Raw genomic sequence first — 18,837 nt, forward strand, 5'->3', positions numbered from 1 at the left:
TGTCTTTGATGTTAGGCACACTAACACTAGTGAATCCTAGAGGGAAGCCATCTCTTTTCACAGGTACTCTTGCCAATTCTTGAGCTCCCTGACCTCCTGACTGGCCCTGTGGCTCCCACTTAGGTCTCCTGAAAACTCTGGGCAGATGTCTTGCACCAGCACATCTGACTGGATGCTGAACTCCAGTATCTGAGGACCTGTGGGAGCTATTGACAGACCCTCCCTGCACAATGGTCAGGGACTCTAGGCGGGTGGGTGAACTAAGCTTCAGGGGGTGGCAGCTAGAGAAATTTTGAAACTGAATTCCCATTCCAGGAGTGTATCTGGGATCTTGGATGTATTGCACTTGTCCAAGGCTTAACAATAACAAGAACAATAAATCAGAAAATTTATAGAGGAATTGTGCTCATTAATTGCTGGATAAATGGTGGGGGGAGGGAAGATGGGATTGGGACTTTGAACTCTTCTCCTTTAGTGTTAAGAGCTTGTTTGCTCAAAGCTGCCACTTTACCGGCTGTGATGTCAAGAATAGAAACCGCCTCAGCTCACACCCAAAGCCACCCTCGTGACCTGAGGCTTCTAGCCTTGGGAGCCAATTGCAATGGCATCCATTGGCTCACCTGCAGCTCCCCATGTGATACTAGGAGCTTGAGATCAGAGCAAACACTTAGCAGGCAGCCCTGAGAGGGCAGGTCAGTGGGGTGGGCCTGTCTCTAGGCTTGTCTAGACCAGTAGGCTTTACCTCTGCTCCCCTCAGCTTGCCACTCAGTAGCAGGCAGGAAGGTAAATGCTCTTCTTCCCATTTTACAGATGAGTAAACCGAGGCATGTGGATACTTGCTCCAGACAATACTGTCATGGAAGAGCCAAGGGTAGACTGTGTGTGTGTGTGTGTGGGGAGGGGGCAGGATGTGAAGGAAGGGTTTCTCTTACATTCCTCTGTCCCATTCATTCATCCTTAGGCCTCAGGTGCCTCCATGTCACTGAGGCCACATAAGACATAGTGAAGGTACAAAGTGCTTCACAGGTGCAAAAGCAGTGGCAGCATCCCTCCTAGTTGTGTCTGTCCTAGAAATCAAATCCTATGGTCTTGGCCTCAAAAGTGGTGACCACATAAGGTTGGAGGAGGAGGGAGGACTTGCTTCTGCTTGCAGAGGAGTTGCCTGAGGCTTGTGGTGGTGGATGAAGCCCCTTCTGACCACATCCCTGTCCTGATTCTAGCTGTGTGCCTCTGGTTTGGACATCGGGTTTCTCTGAAGTTTGGATTCCATTTCTGTGATCTCCTTTCCACTTCACAGCATTTGGGGAGGTTCAAGCAAGATAACGCTGTGAAAGAGGGCTTTATAAACTCTAAAGTGCTATGTATTTGCCAGGTCTCAGTTTTCCTATTCTTGGGGACTGGTTCCTCCCAGCAAGCTTTTCTTCTTAGAAGTCAGCCAGCTACCTTCACTTCTCTTTGACTTGCATGAACTTCCCCAGTCAAGGACTGGGGGAAAAATATTTTTATTTTTGCCTTCAGCTCTGCATAGCTGCTTCTGTCTGCTGCTTGGCTTCTTGGCATGTCAAGGGATCTAAGTCTAAGACATTGTACATTGAAGGGTCTGGTTTGTTTGTTTGATAAACACTCTATAAGAGTAAGCAGGAGGGCTGGAGGCTCAGTGGTAGAGTGCTTGCTTAGCTTGCACAAGGCCTTGGGGTTGATCCCCAGCACTGTAAACAAATAAGTAAATTTAAAGAGCAAGCAAAGCTACAGTAAGAGAAGTCAGATAACCTTCCTCACAGTTCAACAATCTTTAGATCATAAGCATTTGTGAGAGATGTTAAGGTATGCAGCAAATGTGATTCATAGGAATGATGAGGACAGCAATGGAGCCCACTCCTTATTCTACTTTATTTCAAACCTGGTGTTTGACTGTTGCTGAAGAATACCCAGGATGCCCAGCATCCCAGAGCTACCTTTTCCCACTGAGGTCAATCCTAGTCATTCAGTGACTGGGAGTCAAGGTCAGGTCTTGGGACCTGTAATATGCACTCTGAACTCTTTCCTGGCTCCTTGGTTAAGGGTGATTTGTTGATATAGGGACACCACTTATAGCTCTGAAGTGGCCTGTGGTGACTTGAGGGAGGTGAACTAACCTCAGTTTTCTTGAGGTGACATGTGCCCCTGAGGGAAGATCTACTTCATTGTGAACACCTCCCTGCTGCTATCAATGAGGTCGGTTCCACATTTAGTGTGAATGTCCAACATTGCCTAAATTGGACTTGAATGAGCAATTACTTACTGTTCAAACTCATTATAAATCAGGACCCACAAACTTCCCCCACCGTGTTATAACACCATTCTGTCCTCAGAGAATATGCAAACAAATCTGCTTTCCTGCTGAGTTTTTATCAGTATGTTAGTCAGTTTTCTATTACGGTAACAAAACACCTGAGATAATCAACTTAAAAGGAAGAAAGATTTATTTTGGCTCATGGTTTCAGAGGTTTCGGTCCACAGTCACTTGGCCATGTTGCTTTGGGCTTGTGATGACCCAGTATATCATGGCAGAGGTGTGCAGCAGAGGAAGCTTGTTCACCTTGTGGTGGCTGGGAAAAGAAAGAAAAAAGAAGACAGAAAGGGGTCAGGGTCCCATTATCTCCTTCAAAAGCACACCCGCAATGACCTAACTTCCTCCCACTAAAAGTTCCACTACCTCCCGATAGCCCAACAGACCAAGGACTGAGCCATTAACCTGTGGGACTTTAGTGGACATTTAAGATCCAAATTCTAGCAATTAGTGGTCACAACAGAGGAAGGAACAAGGGCTTCCCCACTGCCCTTTCAGTTGCTTTCTCTTCAGCCCTGTGGCTCCCTTCTGGCCCAAGGGAAAATCTTGCACGTATGTATTAATCGGAGGTAAATTAGACTTTAGACTAGAAAAAAGCAAACAGAGAACTAATTATTCAGAAACAAAGAGAATACATCACAATATTTGTGGGCCTGACCTCACACACACAGAGCCTGGCAGTTCATGGCTTCTCCAACTTTCCCCTAGGTCTACCTTCCAGTGGTTGAGAGTTGCGACAAGGTCAGGAAAGAGCATTGTGGGTAAGGGTGATGGATGGTTGGCCACCCATTTTTTTCTTCTTTCTTTGCAGAGGAATCCTAATTGCTGAGGCCTAGCAATGAACATTATTTACCAGCCTCTCTTGCAGAAAGGTGAAGAAAGAAACGTAAGCTGAAATCTTGGTTTGGTTTTCCATGGGCAGTGTCGGCTGGTGAATTCTTTTTCATGTCTGCTGCCTGGAACAGACAAGAGAGCTGGGGCTGCAGCAGCTATCTTGTGATGAGAAAGTGATTCTGAAATGCAATCAGAAGTCAGAGCAGATACATAGGGAAGAGCCTAGGTCCCTGATGACTCTGGAATCAGTCCTTTAGCGTTGGAATTCCTTCCCTGGATTTCTTTCACATGAACAAAAGGTAAATCCCTGTTTTATTAAAGCCTGCTATTTGGGTTTTCTGTTATATATGAAAGAACTTAATCCTGAGCAATGGAGATAGAATTTTGGTGACCCCACAACATCCACCCCACTGCCCTATCACTATGATAAGAAAAATAAACTGGGCACAGTGGTACACACCTGTAATTCCATGCATGACTTGGGAGGCTGAGGCAGGAGAACTACAAGTTTGAGACCAGCCTGCAAAAGTTAGTGAGACTCTGTCTCAAAATAAAAAAAATTAAAAGGATTGGGAGCATAGCTCAGTGATAGAATGCTCTGGGTTCCATCCCCAGTACAGAGAGAGAAAAAATGAAAAAGAAAATGAAACTTGAGTGGAATAATTATGTTACCTTCGTACAAAAAGAGCAGCACGTTAAAAGAAATTTCATTATCTCTGCCATTTTGACCTCAATCAAAATGTCTAGAGGTACCATCTTTACATCAAGATGGAATAAATGAACTGGTTCATTAATTCACTCACAGTTTCAATTGCCTACACCTGATGGTGAGGTCCTACCTAGGGAAGAGAATTTTTGGTACAAGGGAACCAAGCAGGGAGCCACTGTCCTATGGTGGCCTGGGTGTTGGGTATGCTGTGGAGTGTTAGCTACTTAGGAAAGTACCAACACTGAGAGCTAATGTGGCTGCACAAGTCCCTGGGCCACCCAGTCCAGCACTAGATCTATGTAGCAAGAAGTCAGACTTTCAGTTTTAAAGTATACAAAAATATCACTCCACAGAATCACTCTTCTCAATACCACCACAAGACATTCTCCACGACTCAAGGAGTTGTTTGCAAACTTTCTGACTTTCTTCAGAATTCAAAGGCTCTGAATTTTGAACCAAACTTAAATCTTTTGGGGGTCTGAGTTCAATTTATTCTGGACAAAACATGCTTCCTGGTTAGAAAGAAAATTGTTTAAGGGGGCTTACAAAAGAAAGGGTTCAGGAAGATTCTTGGACACAAAGTGATTCTCACTGAACAATTGTGCTGACTTAAGCCTAAGTGAATCAGAAACATACATATTAAATTTCCTTTGAAATTCACATGGGTATAAAAATGTTGGGAAAGGGGTCTTAACAGTGTGCATTTGCCAAACCCAAAATGTTTGAAAAATAATTTGACTGTGTTAAGGTTTGGCAAGTCACTCTTGGGTGCATCGCTCTTGGCCCCACAGTGACAGCCCTTTCCTTGCCCTTCAGCAGAGACCCCCTGTAAAGAAGCATCAATTACCCAAGAATCTTCCCTTGGAATTTTGCCATTATTTGAATCCTGCAGTGGAGACCATGATGGGTGGGGGTGGGGTGGGTGAGAAGAGATGGTTAAAGTCTGTTCTCACGAGATTTCCTGGGGAACCCCTTGTACTTATGTCTCTGTAGTATAAAAATTAATTGGGCAGAGCTTAAGTTCCCCTGTAACCATAAGTCTCTATAAAGCATGTCATATCTTATCATATGTGTAGGTGTACTAATCAGGGAGCATATTCATGTATTTTTTCCTCTAGATTTTCATATGGAATTTTAGTGATCCCACAACATCCATCCCACTTCCAGGGGATTGAATTAATGAGTGTCGGCATTTTCCAATTTATGTTTTTCATTATTGAGCATGTCCACAAGCATTGAGTTTTTATTATATTACATTACATTATGTTATTTTGTATATTAGATTATGCTCTACATGAGTGCAAACATAGTTTATCCATTAAGCAACAATGGGTTGGATGCAGTGTATTTTCCATTGGTGATAGTAAACAAGCATACATATTAGGAATGAAACACAGAATTATAGAAATTACATGGCTTAAAAATTCATCTTAGGAATTCCATAGATACTTCAGTTATTATAAATTTCTCCCCCCCCCCTTTTTTTTTATCCCATTAAGTACCAGATTTTGCACCTGTTCATAATGTCCAAGGGGGCCTACTGCACTTCTCCTGTTGGCCACTAGATGTCATGAGACCAAGTTGAGTAGGAAGTTAGGATGTAAGTTTCTTCTACTGCAACACATACGCACTTCCCAACTTCCAAACAAGGGGCAGAGCAAAGGTTTATTGACAGTAGAGTGTCCAAAACTTCAGCTGTACCATAGACACAATCAGAATTGATGATTAGCGTCCAGAGTAGTCCACAAAATCCTACTTTTAATAAGCCATAAAATAGGTTCCTAGCTTTGAGATCAGACAGATGTGAGAGCCGTTCTCGGCTTGGGGTGAACTTGGGCCTAGCACCTGGTCTTTATGAGCCTCCTCTTCATCTTCTGAAAATGGGATTAATGGTTCTTTTTTAGGAGGTCGTGGGGATCCACCAGAGAGCAGGTGTGATGTACCAAGCACAATTGCAGTGAAACGGACAAGAAGACATCACTGTGTCCCAGCTCTCCACTGATTCCTCAGGAAGCCCAGAATAGTGTCCTGCCTGTGCTTGGCCCTTAGGATCACCCCCACCTGGCTGCTCTGTTGGGTCCTCAATACCCACCCTAGCCTCATCCAGTCGAGTACTCTCCACAGGCAAGACCCTCTAATGGAAATTTGTTAAGAGATGGCAAAACAATAAATACTAACAAAAGATAAATATGTTTGAACCCAGGAGGTCAGCCTAGCAGGTAGACAATGGGGAGGACTTTTGCTAGGGTATTTATCAGGCTAATTATTTAAATGCCTTTGGCCTCAGATTCCTTGTGTTAAGAGAAAGATGGTGGGCATCCTTCATAGGATGAGAAACTAGGGCCAGTTCTTGCAGGGTGTATGGTGGATGCTCCATTAAGTCTTCTGAGACTTCTTACTGGGGAGACAGACTACAGTCCCTTTCTTCAGCCTTAGCCATGAAACCTCCAGCTGGGTGGAAAGATTCTCAGCCTTTCTAGAACCTTCTTTCTGATCCTGTTTCTGAGTAATGCTACAGGTTGCTTTTAGTAGCTCTAGAACCCTGGGGACAGAGACCGTAAGGTGCTAACTCCAGGCCCTTACTTATATCTTCCTGGTTTTTGGCTTCTAAAAGCCCAGATTTGCCCTGCTGTGTTTCTCTCTCTCCTCTTTTATCAGCCATCTATCAGGGCTGATTCTTGGCTATAGGGTTTCTTTCCTAGGCTGCCTCTCAGGCATTGCTTGGAACTGCAGCATTGTGTAGACAAGGACCATCAGAGTGTCTGATTCATTAGCTCTGTCTGCTGTGAGCATAGGCAAGCCCCAAGAAACCAACTTTCTCAACTATAAAGGGCACAAGAACAGTCTGAGATCTTGTTACCAGGCATGTTCAATTCATGGATCTAAAGTGGAGCTCAGGATTTTGCATTTCTAACAAGCTACTAACACATGTCTACAAAGTGTTCTCTCTCCTTTGGCAGTTTTGACATCTCCCAGGAGCTTGTTAGCAATGCACTCTCAGTCCTGGCCCTAGACCCTGAGATAGAATCGTCGGGTTGACAGGAGCCCCAGGAGCTTCACATGAACATTATGGTGTGAGAAGGACCGCCAGGCTGAAGTCTGGCTAATTTAGGAAAAACAATTCCTGCCCACTCAAAATCCATCTTCTCAGGATGCCCCAGATGACTCCTTCTCTTTCCAGTTCTTGGTTTATTTTCAGAGTGGAAATTTGATGACCCACCAAGAACCCAAGGAAAGTTCAGTACCCATCCTCGTCAAGATCCCATCCCATCTCCAAGAGATGGCTTTGCAGAAGTTTAATCAACACAGTTTTATATGATCAAGGTCTAGAAACACCAGGACAATGTTATTAAGAAGAAGTGATATTTTTCATTGCATTGAATAAAAATTGTTCTTTTAGTTACATTACAGTTTGGATTTGAGGTGTCCCCTAAAAACTCATGTGTGAGACAATGTAAGAAGGTTTAGAGGAGAAATGATTGGATTATGAGAGCCTTAACCTGATTAGTGAATTAATCCCCAGATAGGGATTAAGTGAGTGGTAACTGAAGGCAGGTGGGTGTGGCTGGAGGAGATGGGCATTGGGGGCACGGCTTTGGGGTATATATTTTCTATCTGGTGAGTACAGTCTCTACTGCTTCTGATCATCATATGAGCTACTTCTCTCTGACACACTCTTCTGCCATATTGTTCTGTCCTCACCTGGAGCCCAGGGCAATGAAGCTGGCTGTCTATAGATGGAGACCTCTGAAACCGTGAGTCCCCAAATAAACATTTTCTCCTCTAAAATTGTTCTTTTTTTTTAAATCATAGTAGTGAAGAAGATGATTAAACTATCTTGAATTCTGGGGCTTGAGTAAGGCAGGCTCTCTGTGCCCACAGGAGAGGCTGAATCTTACCAAGACAAGATCTCCACTTTGGAACATGAGGACCCCAAGGGAAACAGGGCATGACAAAGAATTCCCCCAGAATGTCAGAATGGAACATCAAAGGTTCAACCATAGCCACTGGATAGTCAAGCAGTCAAGAGGTGGCAGAATAAGGAGATAGCCACAAGTATCAGGCCCAGGGGGTAAGACAAGGGCAGAGATCTCTGAATGAGGTCAGAGCAACTGCCATGATTCAGGTGTGTGGTTTAGATGAGGGCTGCAGATGGGCCAGTGGCTGGCAAGCTGTCTTGTGTCCCCAGCCCTGCCCCACAGCAGACCAGGATACTTTGTGAGAGCATCAACTCTAGGCATTGTGTATATGCCAACTTATGGGGGAGCTACATTATAATGCACATGTGACTTTATATATGCAAAAATAGAATTATGCATTTATCTGTGTAGTTACTCCCTTAGCCTTGGTTATCTTTACTAGATCAAGCTCCTGTATTATGTTATGGACTTGAGAGATTAAGTATCTGATTCTGGTTTTCTCAGCTCTAGTATTTGCTCTCTCTTATACCTGAAGTACCTGGCAACCTGGCAGAGGTTGCTAATCCTCAGCTTCCTCCTCTGTAAAAGGAGATGGTTAAGCAATAGACAGTTATGGGATAGCTTGGTGCTGTGATGCTGGACTATTATGGAAATGGACACTTCCATAAAAAGATGCCAGGGGAGGTTGGGTGTGCTGTCATTCTCTACCTGCTCAAGAAAAGCATCTCCAAGGCCACAGCACATTCACTGGCCAGAATCAGGATTATTTTTGCTCCCAGTGGAATGGAATTGAAGGTTGATTAAGGAGGAGAAATTCTCTGGACACCTGAGCAAAGACTGGAATAGTAATAAATATAGCTGTCCCTCCATCCCTGTGGGTTTTCCATTCATGGCTTTAACCAACCACAGATTAAAAAAAAAAAACAACATTTGGAAACAATATTACATCTGCACTTGATCAGTGGATTTAGGTATCCACAGGGGGTCCTGGAACCAAGCCCCCATGGGTGCTGTGGGACAATTGTACTGTCTAAAGCAAAACCACCTGAAGCTTGAAGGATCATGAAGGAAATAGAGGAATACAATGTAGCACCATAAGCAGAAGTTATTTTACAGTCAGTAAAAAAGTATTGTGTGAACTCAACTGCAAAAAAGTGGGGGGAAAAAAGTGAACAACTTCCAATGAATTACCAAATGGCCCCAAACTATGAAAGTGCTAAAAATAGGTCTAATTTTGGTTGTGACTAGGTAGTTTCTTGCCTACTTTTTGGATGCAAGAGAAAGACCCCAACCTTTTAGAGCTGACAGATTTCCTTCCAGAAGCAGTTTAGAGAGCCATAAATATCTCCTCCACCCTGACAGAGTACCCCATCTCCATGCTGTGTGGCATCCCCATGTGGGCATACTGCATTTGGGGTGTTGATCTCAAGAGGGAAGCCACATTTTAATGATTGCTGTTCTTAAACAGAGCACGCAGCCACGGGCTATTATACAGAGCTATTTCGGCTCTTCCCTGTATATAAGGATTAATGGACTTATTTTTTTTTCAAGTTGTGCAGGATCTATTGTTTGGGCTATATGTGTTAAATATTTTTAAAAGGCTTGGGTTAATAGCTGGGCATATCATTATTTGTAACAGCCATTACTTACCTATATCGGTGTCTCATCTTTTAAGCCATCCAATAACTTCTTTTCTGCTAACCTTTGTGATTGAGGGAACTTATTTTTGGTAACTTTCCCAATACACAAAACCAATCCCATCTTAAGGTGGAAAAGTACAGTGTTTAACAATGGCATCACTGTTTTTTCTTTTTTTGTTGGTGACACGAAAATGTTTAAGCCTGACCCTGACACTGGTTGCTTTTGAAAGGTACTGCCTTGTACAAAATAACAAACCAAATCCCAAACTGTCTGTTTACGGTTATCATGGTTCACTTCATTAAGCCATAACTCTGATTGCATTCTTTCTCCTGCCCTACCCTGAAGGCTGAGTTCTGAGGCCAGGGGGCTGGGCCAGCTGGGAACTGTGTGTCTAAAAACACATTTAGGCAAAGGGAACTCTTGGGCTTTGAGGGACCTTCCCTGCGGGGCTCTGCTTCCCCACCCTGAGTACCTCATTTCCTGAGGCTACTGATACCTACTGCACCTGCAGAGATTCAGCTGAGAAAGCCCCCGTGGAAGAAGGTGAGGTGCCTGCCCAGGATAATGATAAACAGGCAGAAATTTTAAAGAATGTGCTGGAGTGAACAGAGGAGCCCAGGGTACTGGGTGACACAGTATGGATGTCCCTAACCCTCCTTCTGGCAGCCTCTCTATCAAATCACCCTTCATCTTGTTGACAGTTTTCCCAGAACCTGTCGTTCCTGGCTACCAATGACAGATATAAAATATTCAGATGAGAAACCCTCCTCAACCTTGAGTGTGCAGCTCCTAACAATGTGCATTTTGGCAGAGTTCTAGCCTCAAATGCATCTTCAGGGTTTCAATGTTCCCACCAAAACAGGTTGGCACTTAATCCCTAACATCATATATCAATGGCATTTGTAGGCGGAGCCTCTGGGGGGGTAATTAGGATTTGATTAAGTCATGAGGGTGGGGCCCCATGATGAAATTAGTGGCTTTATAAGAAGAAGAGAGACCTGGCAGGCACACTTGATCTGTCCCACCAGGTGATTGTCCTTGGGTCTCTACAGAGAGCCTCCATCAGTAAGGACTTCCTCAGGTACAGCCCCTTGGGGATTTGGCCTTTCCAGCCTCTAAAATGGTAAGAAATAATTTTCTTTTCTTTATGAATTAGTCAGCCTGTGGTATTTAGTCATAGCAGCAGGAAACAGATGAAGACAAGGGATATCTGCTATGGTTTGGATGTGTTCATGTGTTGAGAGTATGGTCCTCTATATGGCAGAGAAAGTGGTGGGGAGACCTTAAGAGGTGAAGCCTAGTGGGGCGTCTTGTCATGTGATCTTTCCTGCATGAGCTACTGCATGATGCTATCTGCCACGAGGTCCTCACCAGAGCTGGCACCATATTCTTTGGACTTTTAACCTCCAACACTGTAAACTAAAAAAAAAATCACCTGTTTTCTTTACATAATACCCAGCAGGTATTTTGTTATACCAATATAAAACAAACTCAGACAGCATCCCTGTTTTAAGAAACTGAGTGAGGAAGATGAGTGAGGGCGGGTCATGGAGGTAGCTGTGCCAGGCTCCATTCTTACCCTCACTAGTTTGGGACTTTGGGAAAGGCCCTTTGTCTCACGCAGCCTTGGCCTCTTCACCTATAAAATTCTGAGAGCTGCACCTACTCAGGGGTGCAACAGCTAGTCCTTAAAATTGGCCTCCTGGTGTCCACATGTTTATGATGTCCCTTCCTGTGCTAACTCTGGGAGGACCTTGCTACGGTCTTATCTAAGAACTTACTGAGTGATTCTGGTCTCTCTGGGTCTGTCTCTTAAGGTCTTCTAGCTTCTGCTTCTGCACTTTGGGGGTCTCAAGCCTCCTTGTCAGAGGTCCAGATGTTCTTCAGGAGTCACATGTGGAAAGGCCAGGTGGAGAAGGGGAGGCCTTAAGATCCTAGAGAAAGACAGGTCCAGCTGTCTCGATGTCCTGGCTGAGCTTGGCCCCTATCCACCTCTACCTAGCTCTCTGAAGACATGGGAGAGAGCAAGGTTTGGGAGAGACCCAAACCAGGCCAGCAGAAGTGCTTCCCTCTGATCCCCAGCCAACCTTTATAATCATGAGATGAGTTTAAAATGCCTGTTGTTTCCAGCCCTGGGTGTTGGGGTTGTTTGTTGTGCAGCAGGTCACGAGCTATGGAGCTACCTGAAGGTTAGGGATGACAACTTGCCTACACAATTCCATGCACACACAGGGAAGAGTTAATGTGAAATTCCACAATAGTGTGTGGCATGCAGCAGGTGCTCAAAAATGACTGGTTTTGTTATAAATAAATTGACAGGGGTTTCCTGTGTGTATGTTCTAATTAGTCTAAACACTGACTTCTCGTGGGTCCTGGCTTGATATCCTGGGTTCTTGTGTCACTCCATGGAAAAGGGACTCCCAGTGAGCACACCCACTGGCAGGACCACACTTCAGGGGCTTCTTGTTCAGCATTTACAGGGCTGCCAGGTACTGGTGTCCTAGCTCTTACAGAGCTCAGAGGAGCTAACACACAGGGTGAGCAATTGCAAGTGTGAGCAGTGCTGTGGAGAAGCACAGAACGGGGAGGTCTTGAAGAAGTTTAGTGTAGTTCAGCTGCTGGTGATGAAGACTGGAAACCACGGTGGCTTAGGATAACAGTTTACTTTCATAGAACTGCAGAGATGGGCAGTGTAGGCTTGGCCAGCCAGCTCCACAGTCATTCTTCAGAGGGCCTGATCTCTTCTGTCTTTGATTTCACTCAACCATTTTAGCTTCTAACACCCATCCTCAAGTTGATTCCAAAATGACTGCTAGAGTTCCAACCGTCGTGACAACATTCCAAGAAGGAAAGACAGAGAAGAAAGCCTGCCTACTGGCTTGATTCTTTTTCATTTGAAGAACTTTCTCAGAAGCATCCTCCCACCCCCAACATCTTTTGCTTGACTACATATATGTGTAAATTTGGGAAATGTAGCGTTTTTGCTAGAACAATTGCTGTCCCAACAATTGTTGAGATCTGTTAGTCAAAAACAAAGGGAAATAGGTATTATTAGGTAAGTAACAGTCTTTTTTTAATCACAGGGAATACACCCCCCCCTCACCGCAGAAGCTTGTGTCAGGGAAATGACATTTTTTTTTTTTAAAGCAGAAAGTATGAGTCAATTAAGCCAAGAGTGCTGTGGATGGAAAAATCCAGTCTCTACATAAAACCTAGAGGTAAGGTAAGTTATGGGTCCTTCAAGGAACTCATAGGAATCCAGGGTAGACCTCTTGCCACTGATAGAACCCCCTCTATCTGTATTCAAGGTCTGACTTTAGCTTAAGACTGTGGAACCGTGAGTCTCAGGCTGGGTGCAGCTTAGTGGCAGAGCACTGTGCAGCTTCTCAATTCCACCCCAGTCCTGAAGGAGGTACATCAAGAATCTCCCCGACCACTCTGCACCCGAGAACAGACTTGGAGGATGAGGGAAGTCCAGGATCCGAGGCTCTGTAACACCAATGGGGAAAGAAGAACTCTCAAAACTAGGAAACACAGACCCTGGCTTTCTCTTTTGAGCAGAAGTGGCCTTTGATGAGGGACAGGTGACCCTCTAAAGCAAAAGCCAGAGAGACCACGGCTGTGAGACTTCTGATAACTTCCAAAAGGACCCAGCAAGCCCTACCTGTTTGTCAGCTTAGTATAATAAATGCATGAAACAATATTTAAAGATGACCTCCCTTTTCATTCTGTGTTCTTTAGCAATGATTACCCTAAATTCCTTCTGTTCTGACCCTGCACCTCAGTTCAGCACATGAGGGGGTCTGAAAGGAACTCAGCTAGATATGCAGGCCAGACAAATGTAAAACATGTTCATTTTATTTCTCCTTTTTTTTTTTCCTTTTTGCCTTTCAACAACTGGGCCTGCCAAGCCCACTTCAAGGAAAGGAACTGCATTTTAAGTTCACCCCTTTTTCAGGTTTCCGCCTGTGATTACCTTGCAAGGCGTCTCAGGCCCTCCGTGTCCCTTTGCCGGCTGCATCCCAGCTCTTCCTGGCTCCATTCCCCAGCACATCTGCTGTGGGCTGAGGGCCCAATAATTGTCCATTAATGGCTCTGTCCAGAGAGGCCTCCGTAGCTGCACAGCTGGAGACGCAATGTACCCAACACATACACTCCCGCTGGTCTCCCACCAACCGTGGCCAGAGAGCCATCGGAAATGGGTTTACTGGGAAACCATTTGCCTTTGTAATGCCATAACCACGCAGCCCCACTCCACCAGCTGACACAGCCCCAAATATTTCCTTCTCTCATGAGCTTCCCATCCTGCACACAGTGGCTGTTTGGAAAAGTGTGGTTTGGGAAGAGGAGGAGAAAATGGGAGCCTGGGAACGAAAGAGTGTTAACACAATCATTAGAGGTCCTGGTTGCTGTATATATTGGGCAAAATGTTTATGGTTGCTCCCTTAAAAAGAGCAATTTTAAATTTGCCCCAGGCATTGGTATCAGGATCTGACTCTGGTTTCTTAGAAGGCACGGCATTGCTTTACTATGCAATAGTCTAACATAACATTTAACCTTTTTTAAAGTTTGAGCCAGGGTATTCTTTGCACATCACCCTTTTGCACACATGCACACACACACACACACACACACAAGGAAACACACAACAAAACATCCAGTAAGTGATTTCACTCTTGCCAGTGTCCAAGAGTGAGTCTATTTGTTTTTTAGGGAACTCCGAAGAATGGCTTTGTCTTCAGGATCAGTAAGTGTTGTCTGATGCCCATCCGTTCCACTAGACTGTGACATGTCAGGGTGGGAGGAGGTGGCTGGGCTGGTGCAGATGGAAAAGTCACAGCTGTACATCCAGAGTTGCCAAAGACTCAGAGAGACATGCTAACCCCGGGCTGGGACGAGAGCAAGTACTTTTGGCCTTTTCATAAATGATGCTTAGCAAAACCTTCCCCCTCACTATCCTCATCACCTCTCTGCAAAATCCTGTGGAACCAAGAAAGCCTGGAGCAAGGGCCATTTTCTCAGGAATCTTTTTTCCTTCCATACAGAATCTTCTACTTTACTCCCCACTTAATGACATCTTGGGAAATTTCTGGAGCCCTCTGTCAACTCCGTCTATGGTAATGCTTGGTTATTCACATGTGAGTCTCCCACTGGTGGGGAGTGAGGGACCATGTCTTGGTCACCCAAGAATTCTGGTGGTTTAGAATTTCCTAGAGCCCTTTGGTGCCTCAGTGAATGCAACTGAACCCTCAAATCCACAACTAGGGAGGGTGGGGGAAATGTGGCTTCCAGCTCAGTTCCCCATTTTCTACCCAGTTTCAGTTCAGACTTGGACCTTACCCTCTAGGCACCTCCTATTTATTGCTTCTTCCTGAATCGGCTCTGGTGCCAGATCCTACATTGCCACTTTTGGAATCCCTCAGCCCACTTGGGTTCTTCAGAGCACACAGTAGGTTTGGAGAGATAAATATGAGGATATCCTTCTGGTCATAGTTCTTGGAAGCTGGCTGAGCATTTGGGACTGGGGCAATGCTTATGAAGAGGTAAAGAAGTGGTTACGTAAGTGGAGACCCAGAGCACTGCCCAGAGTTCTGGGCAAAACGCAAGATACGGCTGGGGTGTAGGTCAGAGGTAGTGGGGTTGCCTGGCATGCACAAGGCCCTGGGTTCCATCCCTCATGCCACAAAAAATAACAATAAAATTCCAGGGTCTGGGAGTAGTTTTCTAGGGACGTTCTGAGGGCTTGTTGGATAACCCATGCTTGGCCCTGGTCCCTGAGGACCTTCTTCCTGGGGCCTGCCATGGTAGGGAATGTACAGACTATGTGCCCCTCCCCGCCAGCCTCTGCCCAGACACAGGCATGTCTAATAGGGCCATCATTGGCTGTGTCCCAACTACCTGTGAGACACCACCAGTCTCTGGCGGCCTATGTCGTAAGTTGCTACCAGATCTTCCTGGTAGCCTCTCCTCCCCAGCTGGCTTGACCAGTCTGAAAGAAAGGATTGCAGCGAGAAACTGCTTCTCACCGGGTTTTGGAAACCACGGCTGGGCATCAGCAAACAGCGTTTGCACAGGGCTGTGTTTCCCAAGTAGATGGTTAATCTCTGGGAGGGTGAAGGGGAAGTGACAGAGACAATAGGAGGCATTGTGTCTTCTCCCAGGAAGCTCTGCTTTGTGTTACTTTCAGGGAAGTTGACTCTGGGGCAGTTCGGGTCTGTTCCAAAGCAACAGCTTTATGTGATTAGTTAGGCCCAGGCCAGGACCATCCCGCCAGCCTTACCTCATTAACAACACCGCAGGGCCCAGGGTGCCATGGGGGGCTCTGTGCCCTAATTTATCAGGCTGAGACTAAGCGTAGGAAGTTGTAACAATTTTCTGAGAGCCAAAGCTGTCGGTGGAGGGAATGCAGCTTTGATGTGGGACCCGGCCCTGATGAGGGTCGACAGCTGGGGACCATCAGTGCTAAGGAGGGTGGCATAAACAGGGATGGCATTTGGGATGTGGGCTTTTGCACCTGGGTCTGATGAAGTTTGATGGGGTTTAACACATGCAAACAGTAGCTTTTGTTCTGCAGGACAATGGCCTTCCCCGACCTGAGCCCAGGCAGGACCTCTGATGGTGGCAGAGTTTCCTCCCCGTCGCCTCTTGTCACTCTCCTTGTCGAAGTTTAATTAGGACAACGAGCTTTCACAGGCTCATTTCTCACTTCACCAACTTTCTAACACTTCATAACGAGGAGGCTGGAGCCTGAGGCTGGGAGAAAGAGAGGGGGCTGTGGGCAAGGGGAGTAGGACCGTTGAGAGGGCCAGGAGGGGCCAGGCAGGGGTGTCGAGTGGAGAAGATCAGAGCAGGCACAGAGGAAGCTCCAAACCACAGAAGATCCTTGGGGAACTGTGGACTGATCTGGGAAGAAAAGAAAATAAAACAAATCCTAACCGGCCTTTGTTTTCTGGGTGGCCAGACAGTAATTTCCCTAAATTCTCTATGGTTCTGGAAAATAAAGCAAAGGATCAATCATTGTTGACTTTGTGACTTTCAGAACTGGATTGTAGGTGTGGGGCCAGTACTTAACACCTTAAAGTCCTCTTCAACCCTTGCATCCTCTCCCTTGAACGGCTCCCATGGTGATCTGGTGGTGCTGAGCCCCTAACCCTCTCTTGAACTAGGTTCCACAGTCTTCACCTGGACTGGGACATGGGAGAGTGAGTTCCCTGTTATAGACAATGGCATCCCACATTAATGAGGCTATTCTGCTGACCTCGAAGGAGATGTTGACTTTGTTGGGCCCAAAGAGTATGAAGAGCTCAGGGTAAAAGGACAGATAATCCCTGTGTCTCCTTGTCTACATCAGTCAGTACAGGTCATGTCATGCTGCTGTAACAAGCACCCACGTGGTTTATTTCTTTCTGAGGCTACACATCTACACATCTACAATGGGTCAGCTGACGGCTCTATATCATACCACCTCCAGTTCTGGCCACAAGTTAGTGGAGTAGTATTCCATTATTCAAAACACTGATCACTGGTCTAGTAGAGGAATAAAAACAGTTGATGACAGCACTCTGATGCTTGAAGTGCCTTCAGAGGTAACAAACATCTGTCTTACTCAATGGTACAGAGAAGTTACATGTGTATATATCTAAATTCCAAGGAAAGGAGATGGGTCATGCTGCCATGTTTCTGGAAGATAGAACCAGGAATATTTGGTTAGCAGTACTAAAAACCTACTGTTTTTAGTTATCTATTGCTGTGTAACACATTTGCCCCAAACTTAAAAGCTTAAAGTGATAACCTTTTGTTTTCTTACTCAGGGATTTGGGAGCAGCTTAGCTGGATGAATCTGGCTCAGGGTCTCTTATGAAGGTGACTAGAGCTGCAGGCACCTGATGGCTTAACTGAGGCTGCAGGGTCTGTTTCCAAGATGGTCATCCACAGGGCTGTTGGCAGGACACCTCAGTTCCTTCCCATGTGGGTCTGTCTTTTGGGAATCCTAAGTGTACCCATGACGTAGCAACTGGTTTTCCCAGGAGTTAGTGGAGAGAGAGAGAGAGAGAGAGAGAGAGAGAGAGAGAGAGAGAGAACAAGCAGGAAGCCACAGTGCCATTTATGACCTGGTTTTAGAGTCACATAACATTTATTCTATGAGTGAGAGAAGCAAGGTACTAAGTCCAGCCCACACTTAAGCAGAAGGGTATTATACTCTAATGATACAAATATATTGAATTAAAAAAATGATGTTGCTCTGGTTGTTTAGAAAAGTTGTTTGTGGCTAGGATATAGGTCATTGTTATATATGTGCTCAGCAGGGGTTTCATCTCCAGCCCCAGAAAAAAAGAAAAGAAAGTTGTCAGTAAAGATAACAGAATCCTTTCAACCCCATGTCTCCTGTATTTCTAGAACTCTTGGGGGGGGGGCGGGTATTCTGGTTGTCACATTTCCTGGAATTCAGCCTAGTTAGAGCCCAAAGCCCAAAGACTCCTTCTGGGGCCCTCAGAGAGTCTACATGTCAGTGAGAAGGCTAGAGCAGGGCAGTCACAGAGGAGGGCAGGACACCATGGGGTGGGGGTGGGGTTGCTAACCTTGAGGACAGCAGATCTCCTTAAATGGTCTTAGTCTTCACATTTTGGTCAAAAATTAGAAAAAAAAATCAGAAAAAGAGAACATATAGAATTTGATCCAAAGGAAAAGGCTCAGATGACCAATAGGCAAGTACTATAAGTAATGCTCAACTGAGAACAGGATGCAGGGTGCTGGAGGCAGCCTGATCCTAAAAAAGTCTTCCTGTCCCTTGGCTGTGCACACATGTGGCTGAAAGCCCCAAGGGAGTGAGCTGCCAGCCAGGCCCCTTGCCCTGACCAGTGTGGGTGGAAAACGGTTCACCCCAAAAGGCTCCAGCACCTTGTCAAGCACCTGTTTAGCCTGGACCAATAGAAGGTTCTAATAACCCCATTTCCTTCTCTGGAAGGTAAAAAATGCCCCCCCACCCTTCCCCCACTTCTCTCTCTCAAGCTGTTCTCCTCCTACTTCTCCTGTTGCTCAGTCTCAGAGTCTTTTCTTTTGGGGACAGTTTGCACTCTGACTTCAGTGATGAGACTAATCCCTGGTTGCCATTCAAAAAGTGGTGACTAGACTCCTGGTACAACTCCTTGGAACGTGTTTGGCACAATTTATCAAAGCTGCACATGCTCAGTGCCCCAGGAATTCCTCTGCTGAGTAGACATCCATGGAAAACCAATGCACATGTTCTGTTATGGTTTACATCTGGAATGCCCCCCAAAAGCTCGTGTGTGGAAGACTCAGTACCCAGTGCAGCATGTCTAGGGTGGGACTTTTGGGAAATGATGGGTTCCTGAGGCCTCTAACCTCATGAATGGTTTAATCCATTTGATGGGTGAATCATTTGA

Source organism: Marmota monax, unplaced genomic scaffold (assembly GCF_021218885.2).
Source record: "Marmota monax isolate L192 unplaced genomic scaffold, Marmota_monax_Labrador192_F-V1.1 WCK01_AAM20220418_F8-fsc00005, whole genome shotgun sequence".
In the NCBI taxonomy this organism is placed as follows: domain Eukaryota; kingdom Metazoa; phylum Chordata; class Mammalia; order Rodentia; family Sciuridae; genus Marmota; species Marmota monax.